Raw genomic sequence first — 14,632 nt, 5'->3', positions numbered from 1 at the left:
TATTAACACGCTGAATTTTTTCTATGAGATATCCGGTGTGGAAGTAGGTCAGCATTTTTATTGGCAAATAGGGGGGTTCCAAGTTCATGCACAGGTACTTATAACTTCCTGGATTGTAATTGCTGTATTATTAAGTTCAGCTACTCTAGCTGTTCAAGACCCACAAATTGTTCCAAACGGAGCTCAAAATTTTGTGGAATATGTTCTCGAATTTGTTCGGGACTTGGCTAGAACTCAGATTGGCGAAGAAGAATATGGTCCTTGGGTTTCTTTTATAGGAACCATGTTTTTATTTATCTTTGTTTCTAATTGGGCAGGTGCTCTTTTCCCCTGGGGAATTTTTAAATTACCTCATGGGGAATTAGCCGCGCCTACAAATGATATTAATACTACAGTAGCTCTAGCTTTGCTCACATCAGTAGCTTATTTTTATGCAGGTCTTACAAAGAGGGGTTTAGGCTATTTTGGTAAATATATTCAACCAACCCCAATACTTTTACCGATTAACATATTAGAAGATTTTACGAAACCTCTATCACTTAGTTTTTGGCTTTTTGGAAATATATTAGCTGACGAATTGGTAGTTGCCGTTCTTGTTTCCTTAGTACCTTTAGTGGTACCTATACCTGTAATGTTCCTAGGATTATTTACAAGTGGCATTCAAGCTCTAATCTTTGCAACTCTAGCCGCAGCTTATATAGGAGAATCCATGGAGGGTCATCATTAATTGAATTAATTGGACTTAGTCTTTTAATTCAGATTCATAATAATTTCAACAGGCTATTAATGATTAATATTTTGACATAAGGACATAAGGAATTGAAAGTATGCCCTTCATCTTAAGCCTCTATATAAAATAGATTCATAATAATCATATTCTATTCACATCCAGAAAGCTGTATGCCCTGAGAGAGGCTTGTACAGTTTGGGAAGGGATTTTGACAAATTAAAGATCTACTTCAACCAATATACCTTTAGGCACGACTATACATAATGTCGAAGTACAAGTCGGAAAAGGCGGACAATTAGCTAGAGCAGCGGGTGCTGTGGCAGAATTGATCGCAAAAGAAGGCCGATTGACCACATTAAGATTACCATCTGGAGAGGTTCGTTTAATATCTGAGAACTGCTCAGCAACAATTGGACAAGTAGGCAACGTTAAATGGAAAAATCGAACTTTAAGTAAAGCTGGGTCAAAACGTTGGCTGGGTAAACGTCCTGAAGTAAGAGGAATAGTTATGAATGCTGCAGATCATCCTCATGGGGGTGGTGAAGGAAGAGCTCCAATTGGCAGAAAAAAACCCTTGACCCCTTGGGGCTATAGCGCACTTGGAAGAAAAAGTCGGAAGAGAAATAAATATAGCGATGTTTCAATTCTTCGTCGACGTAAATAGGAATAGTTGTAAATCCATTTTTATTTTCTATCAATAAAAAGAAAGGTAATTAATTAACCATGGCACGTTCACTAATAAAAAATACTTTTGTATCTAATGATTTGTTAAGTAAACTCGATAATCTAAACATGATTAAAGAGAAGAAGATAATAGTAACCTGGTCCCGTAGATCTGCCATTGTACCCGCAATGATTGGTCATACCATTGCTGTTCATAATGGAAAGGTACATTTACCCATTTTTATAACAAATGGTATGATAAACCACAAATTAGGAGAATTTGCACCTACTTCCATTTTCCAGGGACATGCGAAAAAGGATAAAAAATCGAAAAACGAAAAAAAAAAAAAATAATAAAAAAGCAACAAAAAAAAAAAAAAAAAACACACACAAAAAGGAAAGAGAGAAACGATAAATAAAAAAGTCTTGTTGTAAATAGTATACATTAATTCATTATGGAGGATGAAGATGAAATTGATATTTCAAAATAGGGATTTAGATTTAAATTCAACTATAAGAATACGAGCTGTAGCTAAACATGTACGTATGTCTTCTAATAAAGCACGCAGAGTAGCTCATTTACTTCGTAATTCTACCTATATACAGGCACTTGCGATACTGACTTTCATGGATTATAGAGCATGTGAGCCTATATTCAAAGTACTTGTTTCTGCAGCCGAAAATGCGTGTTCATTTATGGGTATACATAAGCGCTATCTAGCTGTCCTTGCGGCTGAAGTGAATGAAGGTCCTACTTTGAAAAGATTTCGACCTAGAGCTCGGGGTCGTGGTTATCCAATACAGAAATCTACTTGTCATATAAGTATTACATTATTTTATGATTTGGATTTCTGTAATTCAGCTCACGATTAAATAACAGTACGATGAAACATTAAATAGAAACAAAATATCCAAATAGATGATCCATTTATGCCGCAAATATACTACTACTTAAAGTACTAAAAAAATATGTATGGGAAACAAAATAAATCCACTTGGTTTTAGACTTGGTTTTACTCAAAACCATTATTCCCTTTGGTTTGAAGAAAGGGATTATTCCGAAGATCTACGAGAAGATGAGAGAATATATAATTGCATTGAAAATTATGTAAAACATATCAAAAGTTCTATCAATTCTAGTTATGGAGGAATTACACGTATAGAAATTCTGAAACAGACCGAATTGATTTCGGTAAATATATATATTGCATTTGTCGATTTGTTTATTGAAAAAAAAGCGCCAAGAAAAAAAGAAAAAATGAAGGAATTAAGAAAGGAAGTACAAAAAATGCTTGTACAAAGTATGCTTAATTCTGTAAACAGAGAACTTGTAATTTCTATAGAAAAGGTGGATACACCTTATAGAGAACCCAAAATTCTTGCGGAATATATTGCTCTACAACTAAAGGAGAGAGTTGAAATAAGAAAAATAATGAAAAAAGCTATTCAACTAGCTGAAAAGGCAACTGTCGAAGGTGTTAAAATAAAAATTAAAGGGCGTCTTAACGGAATTGAGAGAGCCCGGAAAGAATTGGCTATGAAAGGTAGAGTGCCCCTACAGACCCTTCGAGCTAAAATTGATTATTGTTATTATGCGGTTCAAACCGTCTATGGAGTATTAGGGATAAAAATTTGGATCTTTGTTTAAGATGAGCAATATGGGATTAATGGATTTGCTTGAACAATCTTTAATGTTTACTAATTTAATATATTACCAGATTAATCCCAATCTAATCGTGAAGTGGGATTAATGACAGCCCCATAGATGTATTAAGTAGATCAATATATTACCATAGATCATTTTTTGTATATGATAGCACTATAAGTATATGGTTACTTATCTCATATATGTGTCCTACCTGCCGAATCTTCTTCTATAAGTATATCATTACTTTACTAAGTATTATAAGTATATCATTACTTTACTAAGTATTATAAGTTTACTAAGTATTATAAGTATATCATTACTTTACTAAGTATTATAAGTATATCATTACTTATCTTATATATGTGTCCTACCTGCCGAATCTCCTTAATTAAGGGCTATTAAAATATAATCACGGTGATTCTCAATCTTATGTTATGTTAATCAAGATATCCAAAATTGACTATTGACTTATTAATAGAAAATAAAACATATTTCTAAAGGTGCCGTTCAACCATTTCATTTAATAAGCTAAACATAATATTCTATCCGATCCACTTTCTCTTCCACTATTGAACTAAACTCACTTTATTATATCACAAAACAATGATATTGTGTTGTCAAACCGATCCACTTTCTCTTCCGCTATTGAACTCAACTCACTCTATTATATGCTTAGGTATACCCTCTGCAATGGAGTTCTTATTTATATTTATTATAAGAATCAATTTTCTTAGTTTCCATTGATCCGAAGCTCTTTTTAATAAACTGAATAGAAATAATCAGGATAATTCTTATGCTTTATCACACTGCTCTTTGAGGGTGATTTATGAACCATACAATACTGTAAGGAAGAAGATTTCATTTTCTCTTTTTCTCCTTCCCTTTTTCTTTTCTTGCATTACCAAAGACTCTTTTTCTCTTTACGAGAGATATAGGTTTGTCTCTTCGTGTCATGGAAAAAAAGGTCTCTCTTTCGTTTCTTTGATAGAACTATCTATATTTCAATAACTAGCTTATTGGATCTTAGTCAAATAAAATATACTAGAGACCAATTTGTTTTTATTTCGAGTTCCCTATCATTCATTTTAGAAAAGAAGCAACCTGGAGTGCCCCCCGAAGAAGCAATCATGTTTGTTGAAGGATTAAACCTCGCACTATTTGATTAAATACCAACAGGTTCAATTCGGTCGGTATTGAATAGTGCGAGAATTAATTGTATTAATGGATATTTATATCCCGTATTTCAATGAATAAATTTGAAATCACCATCACCATAAGAAATAGTTGTTTTGGAAAGATCCCAATCTTACCGTCGATTCAGCTTTTTTTTTTGAGAAAATAAAAAAATATCTATATTTTATTCTTATATTTTGTTATATGTATGTAATAACAAAAATATCTATATTTTATTCTTCTATTTTGTTATATGTATGTAATAACATATATACACAAATGGATCGTCAACCACTCATCATTTGATTCATTATAGAAAATCACAATGAATTGAATCCGGTCAACCTTTTTTTTTTACCGGGCGAACGACGGGGATCGAACCCGCGCGTGGTGGATTCACAATCCACTGCCTTGGAACCACTTGGCTACGTCCGCCCCAAACTAATTGGCAGTCTCTGTCTACGGTCATTCCATTTCAAAAATGGATGGTTCTAAGCCCCGAAAACCAACTAATAATGAAACTATTCTATTATTTAGAATAATTAATTTGTTGCACTTGCAATGCAACTCTCACACAAGTTAGTGACATTGACATTTTTTATTTTTTTTTAATAGTTTTGGGTATTAAAAAAACAAGATCTGAGCCAATACTCGCTACTTAATTAATAATTGGTATTATGTATCCATGGCTGAATGGTAAAAGCACCCAACTCATAATTGGGAAGTCGCGGGTTCAATTCCTGCTGGATGCACAGTAAATAGTTACTGTGCTCTGTTCGCTCGCAATAACTATAACTTTTAAGAAAAATTAGACGGAAAAAGCAGTACCAAATTGGTACTGCTTTCTTTTTAGGATTGAAATACACTAACAATCCATCTTGAATAATTAGCCGTTTATAGAATTAGCTTCAACAGCAGCTAGATCCAGAGGGAAGTTGTGAGCATTACGTTCGTGCATAACTTCCATACCAAGGTTAGCACGATTAATGATATCGGCCCAAGTGTTAATTACACGACCTTGACTGTCAACAACAGATTGGTTGAAATTGAATCCATTTAAGTTGAAAGCCATAGTGCTGATACCCAAAGCAGTAAACCAGATACCTACTACTGGCCAAGCAGCTAAAAAGAAATGTAGAGAACGGGAGTTGTTGAAACTAGCATATTGGAAGATCAATCGGCCGAAATAACCGTGAGCAGCTACAATATTGTAGGTTTCTTCTTCCTGACCAAATTTGTAACCTGCATTAGCAGACTCATTTTCGGTAGTTTCCCTGATCAAACTCGAGGTTACCAAGGAACCATGCATAGCACTAAATAGAGAGCCGCCGAACACACCAGCTACACCTAACATGTGAAATGGATGCATAAGAATATTGTGTTCAGCTTGGAATACAATCATGAAATTGAAAGTACCAGAGATTCCTAGAGGCATACCATCAGAGAAGCTTCCTTGACCAATAGGGTAAATCAAGAAAACAGCAGTAGCTGCTGCTACTGGAGCTGAATATGCAACAGCAATCCAAGGACGCATACCTAGACGGAAGCTAAGCTCCCACTCACGACCCATATAGCAAGCTACACCAAGTAGAAAGTGTAGAACGATTAGCTCATAAGGACCACCGTTGTATAGCCATTCATCAACAGAAGCTGCTTCCCAGATGGGATAGAAATGCAGACCGATGGCTGCAGAGGTAGGAATAATAGCACCGGAAATAATATTGTTTCCATAAAGAAGAGACTCGTTCACAGAGAGAACGAATTTGGAATTCAGAAATTAGCCAGATAAACCCCCTGGCTAATTTCTGGCAAAAGATGCGGAAAAAACAAATAGAAAACTGATTTTGACCAATGAAATGCTTATTGAGCAATTGCCAGGATCAATTTATGATGCTATAGATCTTTTCCAACCGGAAATCCAACCAAATGATGGATCAAATCACTACATGGAGAAAGCCGTGTGCAATGAAAATTGCAAGCACGGTTTGGGGAGAGATTTCTTGCTCCTATTAAAAAGAGCAGATAATCCACTCCATCCGATGAGCTCCGGGTTCAAGTCCCGGGCAACCCAGAGTACCAGAATCTAGCACCTAAAAGTATTTTGTCTACTTATTGCAGATCCAATGCAATTCAATGTTATCCATTGCTCTTAACAAGCAAGATAGGTAGCATCCCACTATTCGGGAATCATCCTTAAGAAATGAAAGGGTCTTTCTTACCCATCGAAAGAGTTTTGTCTAATCACATTTAACTCCAAGGTAATAATATTTATTACCTTGAATCATAAAGAAAGAAGGAATGCCAATAGAGCGCATTAATACCGTAGGTATTAATATCTACGGATACTATTGAAAACCATTTCAATATATGTGCATATAGTTTATGGAAGGAAGAGGATACTATGAATTTTATGAATATTTATAACCATGTCAAAATGTTGGTTGACATACAGATATGACTCATATTATACTGTTGAATAACAAGCCTTATGTGTATGCTTGGGAGCTTCTAATGATTAAATAAACCAAGTTATAACCATGACCGCAATTATAGAAAGACGCAAAAGCGCAAGCCTATGGAATCGTTTTTGCGATTGGATCACTAGCACTGAAAACCGTCTTTACATTGGATGGTTTGGTGTCTTGATGATTCCTACCCTATTGACTGCAACCTCTGTATTCATTATCGCTTTCATTGCCGCTCCTCCAGTAGATATTGATGGTATTCGTGAACCTGTTTCCGGTTCTCTTCTTTATGGAAACAATATTATTTCCGGTGCTATTATTCCTACCTCTGCAGCCATCGGTCTGCATTTCTATCCCATCTGGGAAGCAGCTTCTGTTGATGAATGGCTATACAACGGTGGTCCTTATGAGCTAATCGTTCTACACTTTCTACTTGGTGTAGCTTGCTATATGGGTCGTGAGTGGGAGCTTAGCTTCCGTCTAGGTATGCGTCCTTGGATTGTTGTTGCATATTCAGCTCCAGTAGCAGCAGCTACTGCTGTTTTCTTGATTTACCCTATTGGTCAAGGAAGCTTCTCTGATGGTATGCCTCTAGGAATCTCTGGTACTTTCAATTTCATGATTGTATTCCAAGCTGAACACAATATTCTTATGCATCCATTTCACATGTTAGGTGTAGCTGGCGTGTTCGGCGGCTCTCTATTTAGTGCTATGCATGGTTCCTTGGTAACCTCGAGTTTGATCAGGGAAACTACCGAAAATGAGTCTGCTAATGCAGGTTACAAATTTGGTCAGGAAGAAGAAACCTACAATATTGTAGCTGCTCACGGTTATTTCGGCCGATTGATCTTCCAATATGCTAGTTTCAACAACTCCCGTTCTCTACATTTCTTTTTAGCTGCTTGGCCAGTAGTAGGTATCTGGTTTACTGCTTTGGGTATCAGCACTATGGCTTTCAACTTAAATGGATTCAATTTCAACCAATCTGTTGTTGACAGTCAAGGTCGTGTAATTAACACTTGGGCCGATATCATTAATCGTGCTAACCTTGGTATGGAAGTTATGCACGAACGTAATGCTCACAACTTCCCTCTGGATCTAGCTGCTGTTGAAGCTAATTCTATAAACGGCTAATTATTCAAGATGGATTGTTAGTGTATTTCAATCCTAAAAAGAAAGCAGTACCAATTTGGTACTGCTTTTTCCGTCTAATTTTTCTTAAAAGTTATAGTTATTGCGAGCAAACAGAGCACAGTAACTATTTACTGTGCATCCAGCAGGAATTGAACCCGCGACTTCCCAATTATGAGTTGGGTGCTTTTACCATTCAGCCATGGATACATAATACCAATTATTAATTAAGTAGCGAGTATTGGCTCAGATCTTGTTTTTTTAATACCCAAAACTATTAAAAAAAAATTAAAAATGTCAATGTCACTAACTTGTGTGAGAGTTGCATTGCAAGTGCAACAAATTAATTATTCTAAATAATAGAATAGTTTCATTATTAGTTGGTTTTCGGGGCTTAGAACCATCCATTTTTGAAATGGAATGACCGTAGACAGAGACTGCCAATTAGTTTGGGGCGGACGTAGCCAAGTGGTTCCAAGGCAGTGGATTGTGAATCCACCACGCGCGGGTTCGATCCCCGTCGTTCGCCCGGTAAAAAAAAAAGGTCGACCGGATTCAATTCATTGTGATTTTCTATAATGAATCAAATGATGAGTGGTTGACGATCCATTTGTGTATATATGTTATTACATACATATAACAAAATATAAGAATAAAATATAGATATTTTTGTTATTACATACATATAACAAAATATAAGAATAAAATATAGATATTTTTTTATTTTCTCAAAAAAAAAAGCTGAATCGACGGTAAGATTGGGATCTTTCCAAAACAACTATTTCTTATGGTGATGGTGATTTCAAATTTATTCATTGAATAACGACACACGACACATTTAACATCATATATAAGATAACAAAAGCATTCATTTGCAGGCCCAAATCGAATCCCAAACCTATCTTATCCTCTTCTCATTTGTCATGCAGTAAATTATTCTATTATTTGAATATAGAGAAATAAGTCTTAATTAGCGGGGAGTTCCCGTTTCAAATTAATGAAAAAATTTGCATTTATTGTGGAAGTGGAAATGAAGGATTCTTTGCTTGGCTTCCTCCATTTACTCAGGATAAAATGAGGGTGAGGGAGCTAAAAAAAAAAACACACACAATGTTACAAAGAATGTAATGTAACATACTAGAATTTATTTACTGTTATCAAATAAGGCAAAGTTAAACTCAAAATTAGATCAAACGAATAATAAGTTCGGAAGATAAAAAATAAAGAAAAGGAGATCAAAAGATGAAAATAGCAGTTTATGGAAAAGGCGGAATCGGTAAATCAACCACTAGTTGTAATATTTCAATTGCCCTAGCTAGACGTGGGGAAAAAGTGTTACAGATTGGATGTGATCCCAAACATGATAGTACTTTTACTCTTACAGGATTTTTGATACCTACAATTATAGATACTTTGCAGTCCAAAGATTATCATTATGAGGATATTTGGTCCGAAGATGTCATTCATAAAGGTTATGGAGGGGTAGATTGTGTGGAAGCTGGGGGGCCGCCCGCAGGTGCTGGATGCGGGGGATATGTGGTAGGAGAGACTGTGAAATTGTTAAAAGAATTAAATGCATTTTACGAATATGATATAATATTATTTGATGTATTGGGTGACGTGGTTTGCGGAGGTTTTGCTGCTCCGTTGAACTATGCAAATTACTGTCTCATTATTACAGATAATGGATTTGATGCATTATTTGCAGCTAATCGTATTACTGCTTCTATAAGGGAAAAAGCTCGTACACATCCACTCCGATTAGCAGGTTTGGTTGGAAATCGCACATCTAAAAGAGATCTTATCAATAAATATGTAGAGGCCTGTCCAATGCCCGTAATAGAAGTGTTACCTCTTATTGAAGATATTCGAATTTCGAGGGTCAAGGGGAAAACTTTATTTGAAATGGTTGGATCCGAACCATCTCTTAACTATGTATGTGAATATTATTTAAACATAGCGGATCAAATATTGTCCCAACCAGAAGGTATTGTGCCAAAGGAGATTCCAGATCGGGAATTATTCAATCTACTCTCTGACCTTTATCTCAATCCTATTGATGAGGGGAAACATCAAAATAATAAGGAAAATTTACTTGGGTTTACGACGATTTAATCCACATAGTTATAATAATTTATGTCAGTGAAAATTGATGAAACTCTCATTGTCGAATGTGAGACAGGTAATTATCATACTTTTTGTCCAATTAGCTGTGTATCTTGGTTATATCAAAAAATTGAAGATAGTTTCTTTTTAGTTGTGACTTATTAAATTGAATTATTTATAATAAGAAAGAGGTAGTCAGTGCAAGTTATTCAACTATTGTACAATTTGTCAAAAAAAAGTTTCTTGTTATTTCTATAAAAGAGAAATAGAATTGAATTGGTTACCATATTGATTATAATGAAATAACTTTACCATAGCATCCATGGCTGAATGGTAAAAGCACCCAACTCATAATTGGGAAGTCGCGGGTTCAATTCCTGCTGGATGCATAATAAACAGTTATTGCACTCTGTTTTTTAGATGAAAGAATCGCAGCAAGGTTATCTCGATTCAATTCAGTATGGAGATTAGATTATCTCCATCCCTGTTTTGTAATTCTTAACTTCTATTGAAAAGAGAAGTTAAGAATTACAAATATTTTATTTAACACATGTTTGAACGACTTTTTCTCAGATAGAAACATCTATATTTTGTTTTGGTACAAAATGAACAAATTCTATATTATAACCAGTATTATAACCAAAATGAACTTCTAATTGAATGATCAAGTTGATTTTGTAATTAGAAGTTCATCTGATAATTTAAGCCTAGCCTATTCCCTGTGATTTTAAGAATATGAATATAAGGGCAATTCTTCCTTTTTTTTTTACACCTAGTGAAAATTATATTACAAAAAATATCAATCTCTAAAATAATGTATCCTGGGCAATTGCAACAATTGGATTCATTATTATTCCCAATAAAGTAGATGCTATTACAGATATAATCATACTAACTTCGATATAATTTTTTGAGATTGAAGAAGATAATCTATAATTTTGCTCCAGTCGTTCAACTGATTGCTTCTTTGAATTCATATAACTATAGATTTTATGTATAACGATAAAATAAATCCTTACAATTTGTACCATTAATTTGACTTACCGACCGAAGAATTATTAAGAATAATTATAGGAAATTATTCTATAATAATTATAGAATATAATAATTATAGAATCTATCAATAGATCTGGCTTAATTTCACAATTGGATCGGGCAATTAAAACTCTAATATTCTAAAAGAATAATATTAGATTGATGAAAGAAAATAATATCTTGAAATAAGAAGAAAAGCAACTTTGGTAAAATACTCTTTCTTCTGTCTGTCTTTATTCAAAAATACTTGACTTATGCAAAAGTCAGTTATCTCATTTTTGGGCATGAATTAGAAAAAAACTTGTTGTTTTCATTTTGTCAACAAATAAAGGTGTAGGAAAGATGGCTGAGCGGTTCAAGGCGTAGCATTGGAACTGCTATGTAGGCTTCTGTTTACCGGGGGTTCGAATCCCTCTCTTTCCGTATATTTGTATTCTTTTTTGCATCGTTTTATCATTAATCTAAACCCGATAGGATGGTTTCATTTTCCCACAATCTCCTTCCATTTCGGGGTAGAGAAAAAAATATTGAAAAAAAAAAAAAAAGAAATATTGAATTGAATAACAATGACATTGTTATGTAACATACAAAGGAACAGATGTGCAGAAATCCTTTCTTTTCATTCCCTTAAAACTGGGAATAATTTAAACTCGACGGGAATAGTATTCTATGACCAATAATTCATTAATCTTCAAACCGATACGCTTATTATCTATTATTTTTTTGACTAATCCACTATACTGTGACTTTTGTTTAATCCGATTTAAATGGGGGGGCACCCTCATTTTATCCTTTTGAAAAATCTCTATATTTTTCTTCACTATATTTCTCAATCCTTGTTTCTCTTTTATAGAAATTAAATCTTGGGGTTTGCAACGATAACTTGGTATATCTACTATACGACCATTGACCAGGATATGCCTATGGTTGACTAATTGTCTGGCTTCAGGAATAGTAAGCGCCATACCCAATCGAAAAAGGATATTATCCAAGCGCATTTCCAGTAATTGTAATAGAACCTGACCTGTTGATCCCTTGGCTCTTCTAGCAATACGAACATATTGAAGTAATTGGCGCTCTGGAAGTCCATAATGAAAACGTAATCTTTGTTTTTCTTTTAGACGGACAGGATATTGAGAAGATTTAAGAGGTTTAGAATGTTTTTTTTTAATAGGCTTTTGAATTCTGTTGGGTGTTTTCTTACTTAGTCCTGGTAAAGTTTTGAGACGACTTATTATTTTTAAACGAGGTCCGCGATAACGGGACATAAAAAACTCCTTATTTCAAGAAATGACATAGACATAAATTAATGTTGGAAAGAGGAATAATATAAACAGCACGAATATTGGAATGATTTTATATACAGAGAGAGAAACAAATTATCTTCAATTTGAAAATAAAAATATTGTAGAGAGAAAAAAAAGATATGTTTCAATCATTGATTTCGTTTCTAGTTGAAACGAATCATGCCACGACAGACCCGGCGGGCCGACGATACGAAAAGTAAGAGCCTTTTCCTTATTTCATAGATTTTAACGATCTATGGTTGATAATGGTAAGAAGTGGAAAGAATAAAAACGAGCCAGCTATCATGGAATCGGAACAAATAATTGCTGAGATTCGTGCAAAAAAACCCCCTTTTAAAGAGAAAGTAAAGAAATCTATATATTCTGGCCTGACAGGAGAAATGCACTGGAATATCCCTATGCTGTCTAATTTAATAGAAAAGACAACTCATTTATGGGTATTATCGGGAGGGATATATGAATCCGCTTTTCATAAAGATCAAGATCAAGTGGATATTACAGAGCTTCTCCTTTACAAACATAAATCACTTTCGAATTATTCAGTGGATCAGGTGAAACACGAATCAGTTGACTCAAACTGTTTTGAAAGAGGGAAAAAAATCTTCAATTATCTCAAAACTGATCGAACCATAGCTAACGAACATCAAGACTCTATCGATTGCACCATTCTTTTTGAAAATACCAACAATATGAGGGTAAAAAACGAACTCATCGTACCATTATGGTGTGATAAACAATCGGGGAAGCGAAGAATCCCTTGTCCTCATTTAATTCTTAGAATGCCTATAGAATCTATTTTCTATAAAAATGAAAATAACAATATTTTTGCTTTTTTGAATGACCCTCGTTCAAAAATGATAAAATATGGGAATATTCTCGGGGGTTATTCAATTGAAAAAGAAAGGAATTTTCTTGAAAATCAATTAGACGGAAGGCCCAGATTAAAAATAAAAAAGACTTATATTTCTCTCATTTCAGTAAGAACAAATAAGATCATTATCAATATGATTCAAATTAGCTTGCTGAAATACCCTTCTTTTAATATGGCAAGTTCTCCATTTTTGTTTCATAACAAATTAGGTCACACTAATTCTTTTTTTTCAAATGATCAAAGTAAATTACTTAGTAAGGGAACTATTCGTTCAGTACCTAATGAGAATAAAAAAGATCAATCTTTTATTATTCTGTCTACTTCTGATTTTTTTCAAATCGTTTTGTTTAATGATTCTTTAAAAAGCTTAAATATAGTAAAAAAGTCGGATGCAAATAAAAAAATGGCATTGTCAGGTTTCCTGGGTTATTTACATAGTATTTCTAATCGTTTTCCATACTGTCGTTTGATGACTTATAAAAAAGTATTACTAAATGAACGTTCAATTTCTAACAATGACTCGAATACTTTTCAAGTAGCTAAATGCTATTTTATGGACGAAAAGAGGGAAATTTATAAATTTGATTCATGCAGAAATATTCTTTTCAATTTTCATTTGTACTTTTCCCTATCCAATTTTTTTGAAATGATCTGGACCTCAAGGAAGGAAGGCTCAAATATTAGCCTTCCTTATATTCAATTCATCTCGTTATATTCTAATTCAACTCATCGCAACCTGAAATTCAATTCATTACTCATTTGAAAATTTTTCTAACGACAAGGTAAACTATTATAAAAACCATGAATCTACCCATTTTTCATTCCAATTTTTGGGGATATCTACATATTTCAACATTTTTTGAACAGGTTTCCCATTAATAGGTTTAACCGATAGAGCGCTCATAACCTGTAGGATTAATGGCCTTCCACTCCGCCATATCTACAGCTCCCATGGGAGCTATAGATATGTAAGGCATCCCATATTCTTTATTTAAATATGGGGCTGTCATTAATCCCACTTCACGATAAGGAATTAAATAATTTCATAATGTAATCCATTAAATTATCGTAAACATTAAAGATTCCACTTCATTAGTATTTTTGACAAGAATCATATATCCAGATCTCGTAATAAACGTCTTATCTCTTTAGGGTCCACTCCAGCATCTAAGAGTTGATTAATAGGTAAAGAAACGTGTATTTGGTGTCCTGCCCAAGATAGAGAGCCAAGTCCTAGTAACCCTGCTAAATGGTGGTTCAACATGGATTCTACATCTTGGAACCAAGCCAATTTTGGAGCAGCTTTGTGATAATGGAACCAACCAGCAAAAAGCATTAACGCTGCAAAGATCAATGCACCGATTGCGGTGCAGTAAAGTTGCAATTCACTAGTTATTCCGGATGCTCGCCAAATTTGGAAGAACCCAGAGGTGATTTGTATTCCTCGAAAACCTCCACCCACATCTCCATTCAAAATTTCTTGGCCTACTATCGGCCAAACTA

The 14,632-nt window shown here is 34.2% G+C and overlaps 6 non-coding genes and 1 pseudogene across 7 annotated transcripts; 4 read left to right on the top strand and 3 right to left on the bottom strand.

Moving 5' to 3' along the window:
* Positions 1–4,574: 4,574 nt before the first annotated feature.
* Positions 4,575–4,649, bottom strand: TRNAH-GUG (transfer RNA histidin (anticodon GUG)). The gene has a single exon. It is a non-coding gene; the product is annotated as a tRNA-His (tRNA).
* Position 4,650: 1 nt separating this feature from the next.
* Positions 4,651–6,529, bottom strand: LOC149561041 (photosystem II protein D1 pseudogene; annotated as a pseudogene). Its single transcript, XR_016364232.1, has 3 exons — positions 6,490–6,529; positions 6,126–6,220; positions 4,651–5,955 (listed from the first exon to the last, which is right to left on the bottom strand). The product of XR_016364232.1 is annotated as a photosystem II protein D1 pseudogene (transcript).
* Positions 4,894–4,966, top strand: TRNAM-CAU (transfer RNA methionine (anticodon CAU)). Its single transcript has one exon. It is a non-coding gene; the product is annotated as a tRNA-Met (tRNA).
* A 1,418-nt stretch (positions 6,530–7,947) lies between the features above and the next one.
* Positions 7,948–8,020, bottom strand: TRNAM-CAU (transfer RNA methionine (anticodon CAU)). Its single transcript has one exon. It is a non-coding gene; the product is annotated as a tRNA-Met (tRNA).
* A 244-nt stretch (positions 8,021–8,264) lies between these two features.
* Positions 8,265–8,339, top strand: TRNAH-GUG (transfer RNA histidin (anticodon GUG)). The gene has a single exon. It is a non-coding gene; the product is annotated as a tRNA-His (tRNA).
* Positions 8,340–10,232: 1,893 nt separating this feature from the next.
* TRNAM-CAU (transfer RNA methionine (anticodon CAU)) lies at positions 10,233–10,305 on the top strand. The gene has a single exon. It is a non-coding gene; the product is annotated as a tRNA-Met (tRNA).
* Positions 10,306–11,287: 982 nt separating this feature from the next.
* On the top strand, positions 11,288–11,374 carry TRNAS-GGA (transfer RNA serine (anticodon GGA)). Its single transcript has one exon. It is a non-coding gene; the product is annotated as a tRNA-Ser (tRNA).
* The last annotated feature ends 3,258 nt before the right edge of the window (positions 11,375–14,632 follow it).

Source organism: Cupressus sempervirens, chromosome 4 (assembly GCF_028749045.1).
Source record: "Cupressus sempervirens isolate cs-2001-9-10 chromosome 4, ASM2874904v1, whole genome shotgun sequence".
Lineage (NCBI taxonomy): Eukaryota > Viridiplantae > Streptophyta > Pinopsida > Cupressales > Cupressaceae > Cupressus > Cupressus sempervirens.
This window is presented reverse-complemented; position numbering and strand designations above follow the sequence as displayed.